A 9,792-nucleotide genomic window follows, 5' to 3' on the forward strand; every position below is an offset into this window, starting at 1 on the left:
GAAAAGACAAGGAATTTCCCTTTTGCCTTATTGTCACATTTTAGACTCTTCTTAGCAACAAAACCTGAGATAACACCTGCTCTGATAGCTTGAGAGTAAGTAGAAGCTGGTCAGTGAGGACTAAGCGGGGCGTGTTTCAGGAACAGGGGGCGTGCAGAGCCCACTTCAATTCAGTCCCCCACTACCATTGTCAGAGGACAGGTTTGACTCAAAGTGAAAATAAGCCTATGGAAAAGGCCTGGCAGACTGCCCTTGTGGTGGGGCCTTCCAGTTTTTCGAAACTGCTCCACTCAATCTCTAATGTATCAAAATTCCAAGCTTTCTTTTCTTATCTCTTCCTTTGAGTTCTGCCTGTGGCTAAGCAGTTAAAGTGTTCCATCTTGGATGAGCTTATCTGGACCGCATTTCATCTGTGCCTCATTACTTAGCTGGCTAACAAACTGAAAAAAGAAGAAGAAAGCCTAGAGGAAAAAAAGAAGAAGAAAGCCTAGAGTTTAACACATTATCTAATTAGTGAAGAATAAAAGCTTTTCACTCCAACAACAAAAACCACACAGCAAAATACAAGTAGCAATCTTTTGTGGACTATATAATTCCAAACCATTCCATTTTTATAAAGAAAAATATCCCAGCTATAAGGCTTTAAAGGGTTTCAAATCTATACCTATCTGCAAATGCTATCACTCTTCTCTAACTGCTATTATTTTCAAAATCTAGTTATAAACTCAGGGGAATATTCCATGCAGGATGGAGGATAGAACATTCAACTGGCGTGACTTAATTTCTATGAAGCCATGAGGAGACTGAGATTCTAGCCTCCTTTACTGTTTCCCAATGTTTGCCTGATACTCTTCAATAACTGGGTTTTGTACTTAGACACTGGAATTTTTTAAATTAAATTGTATCATCCTTCCTTAATGGTTTAATAAATAAGTGTTATTTATAGCTGAGTAAGTCAACTTCTTTCAAGAGTTATCCTTTTTTCCAGAGGGTTTGCAAAAAGCCACCTACAGTTTTTCTTAAAAAAAAAAATTTTAAGATTTATTTATTTATGCTTACAGAACTAGGGTACAGGCCAGAGGTGTGGTGGGTGAGAGGATTCACCAGAGACAGAGTGGGGAGCACAACAGGCCAACTGATTAAGTAGCAGCAGGTGGATCAGGAGAGGTCTGCGGCGCCATGTTGGTTAGTTTCCTGGCGGGGGATTGAACTTGTGCTGCAGTGGCTTCAGAGAGCTTTATAATGTAGTGCTTTAACCTGTTGTGCCACCAGGGAGAGTCCTTTTTCTTAAAATTTTATAGGGCCAGAGTCATGATTTCTAGTACATAAGATGAGTCCTCACTTGTACTACTCTAAGTAGCTATTGTTGTTATCTCTGTAAAGTTCTCATTTATTTTGATTTTTCCCTTCTGAAAGACCTTAGGCCTCTCCCCTCCTCCCAATATTAACTTGAAGAAACTAAAGGTTACTCAAGTATTCAAAACTTACGCCTGTGCTATGAACACAGTAGTTGTATTGAGGCCACATGTTTAAATCCATTTTAGCAGCATTTCACTGTCTCCTGAGGGAAATCAAGTGACTCTCTCCTAGTCTGGCACTGATACTACTGATACTAATAACCTTTTTTTTTTTTTTTTTTTTTAAATTCTCTCAGTGGCTGAAACGCTGACCTACCTGCTCCAATAATGGTCAAATTAAAGGATGATCTTCTGCCCAAAGAGCCTTACCTTGCCTGATACAATATTCAGGGGAATATATGCGTAATCAAATTCTTTAGCAACTTCTAGAAATGTTGAAATCCTGCTTGCTTCCTGTCTGAGCATTTTACCAAGAAATCTGTAGCTGTCCAAGGACTTTAAGGCCTCCCATAGCCTCTCCTCCCTAGTTTCTCCTGAGTCTCAGTCTTAAATAGTTTACTAGAGTTTTCCCCAACAGCAGTGAGAATCACTATCTATTAAGTTAGGAGGCAAGGGGGCCCAGTGGACAATGGTGGGAAGATGTTGGTGCTTCAGTGTGGGGATAGTGTGACAGCTTACATTTGTAAAGATGTGGACCTAAGCCCTAAACATCTAAGTGTCCTAAATCAATATTATCACAATAAATATTTAAAAAACAAAAGAAAATAGAAAACATCCATTTCCTTATACTAATCACCTGAATGTCATAGACATTGTCAAAATAGCAACTGTAACTAATTCTAATCATAATTTATACATGATGTGTATATATATACACATTGTGAAAATTCCAAAATCCCAAAAGGAGGACATCAATGAGGAACAAATTACTATCACTGGTAATAAATTTAAATATCATTGATTAAAGCAACTTGGTATTTGCACAGGTATTAATGAACAGATACATGGAATAGTATAGGGAATGTGTGTATAAACTCAAAATTATGTGATCCCACATATCTAGTTTTGTTTTTATCTTCATATCAAAATAACAATGTGACTGGGCAGCTGAAGCCAAGGACTGTTGATGGTGGTGTCCCTCCCTGAGGAGGTTGCTGATGAAGATAGGTAGCCTCAGAGGAAATGCTAAAAAGTATCTGGATTTGAAGAGGAGAGTAATTGCAATGGAGGGGGGGGGGGAGGAGGGGAGGGAGAGGGAAAAGGGGAGCAGAGAGGTTGTGGTTTGTCCAGGCTTGAGGATTCAAGGTTTGAGTTCCAGGTTTGAGTTGCTTCAGCATTTTGTGGGCCAGTGGATTCAACTGCAGGACAGCACTGATCCTGGAGAAGGCCTTAAGGACTGTAGGAGGTGGAAGCTTTCAGTTGCCAACCTTGGAAAGGAAGAGGCTTTGCAAGTAGCCGAGCTACTGAAAAGTTTCCTGGTTTTTGCTGTGGTTACGGCCTGGCTTAGCCGCGTGAGTGAGGCCTTTTGTGGGTCATCTGGTCACTGTGGCTGCTGTCCTGATTGTCCATCATCTGATACTGTGCTGACACTTCCTGCAGTTCCAGGAGCTTCTCCTGTTGTGTCTTCTGCTGTCTTCATGAGTTGGAACAAGACCTGGAGTCTGGCTGCTGTTTGCCTATTGTTTGGTAGAAGAACTGCACATCCTCAGTGGTGGGAAGACTGGTCTTTGTGCAGGACAGTCCTGGACACGACTTTGGGTAAAGTAAATGGCCATTATTGGCCTCAGTATCTCGTTTTCCCCATTTGTTAAATAAATCCCTTTGTTGTTATGTCCTAAGCCTAAGCAGTCTTGCAGTTGTGTACACACGTGAAGAACCCTGACAGTGTTTGGTAAAGTATTTGGGTAGTAGGGCCATGGCCAATTTCGGGTCCCCTGCCATCTAGTATCAATAATAATAATATCCAACTCCAATGTAAAGGAACTTTATCCCTAATTTTTTCTTTTAGGAGTTTCACTATATCAGGTCTTATATTTAAGCCTTCAATCCAGTTATAGTTGGTTAAAGGCAAATACATTGGAGCAAGGAATCCCCCCAAATAAATGGTTTCTTTAAATGTTTCTTTAAAGAATACCATTGAGATGGAATGCAAAATTTTTAAATATGCACACTAAAAAATTTGAAACCTGAAGAATGAAAAAAGATTACTCATTTGCCTAGGGTCTCTATATCCATATGAATTTTAGGATTCCCCCCCTTTTTTTTTACTAAGAAAAATCCCATTAGAATCTTGACAAGGACTGCATTCAACCTACATAGATCACTTTGGGTAGTAAAGACACACACACACACACACACACACACACACACATATAGCAAAATAATAAGCATGATAGCATTACCTAACTATTCCTTCACAGAGCAGTAGCTATTTTTGTAAGTATGTGTGGTGAGAACATTTAAGGTCTACTCTCTTAGCAACTTACAAGTGTATAATACAGCATTATAAGCTATAATCACCATGCTGTATACTAGATCTCCAGAATGTGTTTATCTTCTAACCAGAAGCTTCTACCCTCTAACCATCATCTCCCCATTTCTGGAGGGTTACCGTCCTTCATCTCTTGGTAGCCACAACTCTACTCCACTGTTATAGGTTGGCTTATTTAAATTCTACTTCTACGTGATAACATGTATTTTTCTGGCTAGCTTATTTCACTCAGCTTAATGACTTCCAAAGTTGTCCAAGTTCTCACAAATGACAGGATTTCCTTCTTTCTCATGGCTTAGTTATATAGACTCCACATTTTCTGTACCCACTCACCTACTCATGAACATTTCACTTGGGGCCATATTGTAGCATTGTGACTAATACTACAGTGAACAGTTTTAGAGGTGCAGTTATCCATTCAAGATCTTGTTTTCATTCTCTTTGCATATATTCCCAGAAGTGAGATTGCTGAGCTAAATAACTCTATTTTCAATGTTTTCAGGATCTTTCACACCATTTTCTATAATGTCTAAACCAACTTACAATCCCATTAACAGGGCACAAAGTCTTTCCTTTCTCCACAATCTTGCTAATTATAATCTTTTGCCTTTTTGATGTTAGCCATTCTATTAGTGTGAGGTGATTTCTTATTTCTTAATGTAGTTTTGACTTACATTCCTTGATGACTAGTGAGGTTAAACACCTTTTCAGATACTTGTATATCTTCTTTAGAAAAAAATGCCTTTTCAGTTCCTATTCTTATTTTATAACCACATCGGTTGACTTTTTGCTATTGATTAGTATGAATGGTTGAGTTGTATATACTTTGGATAATAACCCCTTATCAGACATATGATTTTTCTCCCATTCCATAGGTTTTCATTTTGTTGATTGTTTCTCTTACTGAGTTGCAATCCATTCTTAAGGAATGTCCCACTGCTCTAAGATCACTGGCAAGCCCCTATCTACCATCTTCTGCTTTTGAAGTCTACTGTCCACTCCAGTTTCAAGAACCAATTTGGATAAAGCACATAAGAACAAGACTTTTATAGATACAGAGTCATACTATCCAAACAGTGGAGTGCTTCACAACATCTCATAAAATCATCATGACCACAGAATAAGGCAAAGTTAAAATCCCAATTAAGATGAAGAAAATGAAGTTCAGGACAATGAGGCCACTTGACAAAGTGTTCAAAGCTAATAACAGGTGGAAAGGAGTCCTATCCAACATCTAAGATTCCTCACATTATAGCTGTGCTGTATATAGCAAAAAATGTCAACATAGATGTACCCTAAAAAAGCAACATACAATACAAATCAAATTTAGTGTCTTAAAGTTAGCCCACTTGACTTGGTTTCCAATAGCCAAACGTTCAAGAATCTTTTCTCTACTACCTCTCAATCTGCTGCTAGCTGTAGTCCTACTTTGTATCCTTGTTAACTTACCCCCCAACTTCTACAGTGTAAAGTATTACCACTGTCAAGGACACTAGCTGACATGTCATGCCCTGCCCTGTTTCCAGATAAAATCCCTGGCTCTAACTACCAAGTCAGATCAAATCAATTTCTTCACATCCCAGGCCCCTGGCCAGGTATCAGACCGAAAGACAGTTTAGTTCTCTAGTCTTGGCCATCCCAAAACTCAGCTCCATCCTCTGCTCCAAAGCCTGAATTAAAGTTTCATGCCCTCTAGCAGAGATAGAGAGTGATCATAGACTTTGTAGTCCTGTGGCAGACCTGAATTGGAGTCCCATCAAATGAGATAGGTAGGTTATTTCAGCTCTATAAACCTCTTTTTTTTTTAATACCCTAAGAATATGATACAATGCATGCAGCCTTGGGAGAAATCAACACACAGTGATTATTCAATAAAAAGTAGATATTCTCATTATTTTTCAGTTATTCTAAGGTGTATCCAAGGTCATAAGCTGTTCATTTATATTTAAACTTCATTCTACTGCTATTTAAGAATAATTTTATATCCAAATTGAATGGTGATAAATTGCTTACTACCTAAAAATAGCTAAAACTATTTAAGAAGTGAATAAATTATAAAATTAATCATTGAATAGTTGAATGGAGCAATCAGATCATTTGGTAGACCTGGATAAACCAATAAATTAAACAAATATGCAATAACTCATATGTCCCGACACTACGATAGGTTCTAGGTGAATAGCAGCAAGCAGGATAGATAGGGGATTTTGAAAAAATCCATGATAAAAAAATCTATGACAGTGCTGAACAAACCCTGTTGGAATTATTTGATTTGACAACTGCGTCCTCCACTGGCTTATAAATACCATGAAAGTAAAAGCTGGGCCTTAACCTCCCACCTCACAGCCTGGTAATAATTAACAACTTTATGTATTAGCCCAATTTCCCATTTCTCATAGAATTTTGCTGTCTCCTCTGGACTTTCCTTGAGTGTACACATTTCTGTTTCTCTCCCCTGACAAAATTAACACAGAAAACATTTCTAAATTAGCTCAAGACCTGGCAAGAATGGGGTTTTGCAGGTGAACATGTTTATGCCAGGTTGCAATTTATGGACCCAGATAATGACACTGTGACCTAAAAATGAGTTCAACTGTTAACTGAAAAATACCAGATCCAACAGATCCATGAAAGTCAATAATGTGCATGGAATAGTTTGGAAGAAGCCCATAGCAATGCCCAAATTAATTAAGAAGAGATGGAGCCAATCCTTCTTTCCTGCCTTCATGCTATTGAGTAAGTAGATCAGGTTAGTTAATAGAACAGGACGAAGTAGAGACTGTTAACCTGTGGGCCATCAAACCAGCACTAGGAACCAAACAAAATTTGGACTAAGACTAAGAGAACTTGAAAGTGGTAACTGTCCATAGCTGGAATGCAAGGATTTTATCTCTGCCTTCAGAGAGACCCAAAACTTGACTAAGAAAATGAACTCAATCAGCTGTCTAGACACCTGTACAACTCAGGGTTTCTTCTTTCTGTTGTCAAAGATGGGGGAGAAGACCAACGATCAGGACTAACAATTGCACTTGCATAATGGGTAGAGAACAGGAAGCCTGAAATCAAGTTTTATTGAATGCCTCACCCTGTCAGGCCTGGTAGCTGGAGATCGTGAGCATCAGAAAGCAAGTCGTTTCCGCTGTTTCACAGAGGCACTCTTGGCAGTCAGTGGTGCCCAGAAGTTCATTTTATAAAGGTCGTACAGCACCTGTATTCAGAGTGAGATTATAGTCTGGAAGGCCACCTGCTTAGCCCCTCCTCATCCCATTAGGTACGGGTGAGTGAAGGGGGTAGGCAGAGAGAGAGGGCTAGGGGAAGGAAGAGGAGGCTGTGGTTTATAAGGAGAAACCACAATGCTGCAGAGCATTGGGGATTTGATATTCTTTCAGGGTTTTATCTGCCAAAACAATAGTGAATGAGATGGTCAGGAAGGAATAATAACTGGCTGCTGGGATTCTAGTTAACCATGGTGATTATCTCCCAGCCAAAGTCAACAGGCAGCAGACCGATAAGAGACACATCAGTTCTTCTGTTCACAATTCATTTAGAGCTTCTTTTTTTTTTTTTTTTTTCAATGTGGATGCCAATTTATTCAGGCTTCCACCCTAGGTTTCTTGCCAACAAGGGAGAATTTTTCACGTACTTTTCACCCTCTCTGCCTCCTTAAAATCAGGGAGGAAAAAGTTGCCCAACCAGCTGGTCAGAAAGGTCTGAGTTCACACCGAATCTCCTTTCAAAGGCATTGGAAACAGAAGCCCGTAAGTGCTTCCAGTTTTGGCCGAGCATCTTCAGAGTTCCCCTCTCCAACCACACCCCAGCTTTGGGCAGCTGCTTCCCAGCTGCAGTGGTTGCCAACTCACAAACTGGAGAAAGGAAAACAAACTATTGCCATTTATCATCTGTCAAATATCAGACTTCACCTGTCCAGCACAGCACAGCCAGACACAAAAAGGCAACTCACCAAAGTGAGCAGTCAAAAGAGCTGATGGAGAGCAGGGAGCCTGTTCCCTAGTGCAGGGATGGAAACAGACACTGAACACAATGTTTGGCCATTATCTTCCTGTCAAACTAAATAGCCAGGAACAGTCTTCCCAATATGCGTTTCTCTGGTAATGAAAAGACCTGGCTGAAGATTTCCAGTCCAGTCTCGTGACTCGTCCAGAAACTTACTTGATCCTTGTAAGACTCGATTCCTTCATCCGTAGAAGAGGTGGTAAAGTGAACACCTGCTTCCAGGTTTTTGTGAAAGTCAACTAAGAAATGTGACCAGCTTTATGAATTGTAATGCACCCTATACATGGTTCTAAAGAGTGTCTAAAAACACCCTGGAGACTGCCTGGTTCTGGTTTTGACCACGTCTACCACCTTTTTTCTGTCTCTATCCCCTAGCTGCTGTTTCTTCATGGGCATGACCACGTTTTCCCAGCACTGCCTGTGACAACAGACTAATTAGATAACGTGCAGATTTCCCGGTACAACAACACAGGTTTTGAAAGTGGATGGACTAATTACAGTTTCACTCTTTTTGTTCACTAGGGAATGCACCGCAAACAAGAATTCGCCCCTTTTTATTATTGTTTGGTTTTGTTGTGTTTGCTATTGTTATTATTATTTCAATAATAATAATATTGGTGCCCTGGGTCCCTCACTTGATTTTCCTATATTCTTCCTGTTAGTAAAGCCATTCGATATTTTTCTTTTTCCTTCTGACTTACTTCATTGAGCATGATCCCTTCTAGCTCCTACCATCTCAAAGATACTGTTCTTATGATGGTCTTTAACTATAAACATCACTTATTCTTAATCATCATTTACTTTAACTTTCAGGAGAATTTAATATATTTGGCCACTTCCTCCTTTAAACATTTTGTTCATTTAGAATCCAGAAAAGCGTAATCTTATTTATCTCTATGACTTCTTATTGGTTTTCTTTGCTCCTCCTCATTTTATAAATTCCTCCTAGTCTTCTTGGCCATTGCATGACCCAACATCTAGTCCTTAATTAAATCAGCTCTTGCCACTCCATCCCTGCGGTCTCATTCATTTTCATGAATTTAAATACACTTGCCAAGTCCTAAACTTTTATTTGCAGTCCAGACGTTTCTGAACTTCAGATTTAAATATCCAACTTCCTAGTCAAATAACCCTATTTAGAAGTTTAATGGGCATCTCAAAATTAACATGCATTAAAAAATAGAAGAAAGAAACAACAGGTTCAAAATGGAGTTGTTCCTGCTGGGGCCCCCAATGGCTTAGAGCCAGATCTAATTATAGCTTCAGCTTCTACCAAAAGTGGAATCCCAAACTAATCTGGTCAGCAAGAGTGAGGTAATCTCTAAGACCCCTCTTGTTACAGGACAGCCCTGAGGGAAGAAGGGGTGACCAGGTTGAGAGTCCTCACTGTGTGTTTAAGAACACAGAACAAGACCCAAAAGAACTCATGCAGAGAGGAGCTTAAAAGAGGCTTATTTATGAGGGGAGTGAGAAGAAAGAGAGGGAAGAGAGAGAGAAAAGGAGGAGAAGGAGGAGATTAATTGGCCAGCACTTGGCCAGATGTTGTCTATGCTACCAGCTGCACAGTATCAGTAGAGACCAGAGTGGGAGCTAAAGCCAGAAAAACAACAGAGTTAAGATGCCCGTCTTTATTCCTGTAGGACAATATGGCAGAACCAGAGCCAGCAGATGCTTAGTCACAGCAGTGACCGTTCAGGGAGTCAGTAGAGTCCAGAATGATTCACCTTTGACCAATGAGCTGGCTGTGAGTGCTACCCACTAGCTTGAAGGTTGCTCTTACTGTTCCTTTTACACTGTTACCCCTAAGGATATAATGGCTTTGCCTTTTTTCTTGCTAATGAATATTCTTTTCTGACCATAAAAAATTATGACTTTGGGCCCTGCCTGGTGGCGCAGCGGGTTAAAGCACAGTACTGAAAAGCTAATGCC

The sequence above is a fragment of the Condylura cristata genome, unplaced genomic scaffold (genome assembly GCF_000260355.1).
Source record: "Condylura cristata isolate star-nosed mole 26May11 unplaced genomic scaffold, ConCri1.0 scaffold00015, whole genome shotgun sequence".
NCBI lineage: Eukaryota > Metazoa > Chordata > Mammalia > Eulipotyphla > Talpidae > Condylura > Condylura cristata.